Source organism: Penaeus japonicus, unplaced genomic scaffold (assembly GCF_977035675.1).
Source record: "Penaeus japonicus unplaced genomic scaffold, GWHDUDI00000001_assembly GWHDUDI00000013, whole genome shotgun sequence".
Taxonomy (NCBI): domain Eukaryota; kingdom Metazoa; phylum Arthropoda; class Malacostraca; order Decapoda; family Penaeidae; genus Penaeus; species Penaeus japonicus.
This window is the reverse complement of record NW_028234415.1, coordinates 18,024,831-18,025,921: the sequence shown is the minus strand read 5'-3', so window position 1 is coordinate 18,025,921 and position 1,091 is coordinate 18,024,831.

The window sequence follows — 1,091 nt, the reverse complement described above, 5'->3', positions numbered from 1 at the left end:
GGGAAGGGTATTATGGAGCAGTGAAGCGCGTCATCAATGATCATCCTTGACATCCGATTTTATATGTGTGTTTCCGGGGGAAGGGGTATGCTTGCATTAAGCGCGTCATTATCATTTTATTGCAACCGCCATGTCTCAAGTCGCCAGATTATCCCAAAAAGAAAGACAACAAAAAACATTAAGGTGAATGAACATCGGAGCATCGGAGTCGTAATCCAGTCATTATTGCAACCGCCATGTCTCAAGTCGCCAGATTATCCCAAAAAGAAAGGCAACAAAAAACATTAATGTGAATGAACAAGGCATCGGAGTCGTAATCCTTGTCAGTGTTTATGTATTTATGTTGATATATTATGACTGGAATGACTGATGATGAACAAGCAGACCAAAACAACAAATAGAAAGAAGGAATTAAGGCCTTTTTAAGTCCTTTTCGCTTTATTGCCTCTCCAGAACATGCCCTGAAGGAGCAAACGTAATGGGCCAGGTTCCTGACTATGTGTAATGCATCCGGGGGCATAGGGGATGCTTGTATTAAGCGCGTCATTATCATTTTATTGCAACCGCCATGTCTCAAGTCGCCAGATTATCCCAAAAAGAAAGACAACAAAAAACATTAAGGTGAATGAACATCGGAGCATCGGAGTCGTAATCCTTGTCAGTGTTTATGCATTTATGTTGATACATTATGACTGGAATGATTGATGATGAACAAGCAAACCAAAACAACAAATAGAAAGAAGCAATTAAGCCCTTTTTAAGTCCTTTTCGCTTTATTGCCTCTCCAGAACATGTCCTGAAGGAGCAAACGTAATGGACAGGTCTTGACTATGTGTATATGCATCACTTTGGGTCTGGGTACTATACTATGACAGGAAATGAGTGATGATGAAACAGCAAACCAAAACAACAAAATAGAAAGAGGCATTATAGCCCTTTTTAAGACCATTTCGGCTTTAATTGCTCTCTCCAGAATATGTCTCTCCTGAAGAGGAGACAAACGTCATGGACAGTCTTGACTATGTGTATATGCTCACTTGGGTCTAAACTTTAAGTGATTCTTCATAATATGTTGTATGTATAGTATGTAT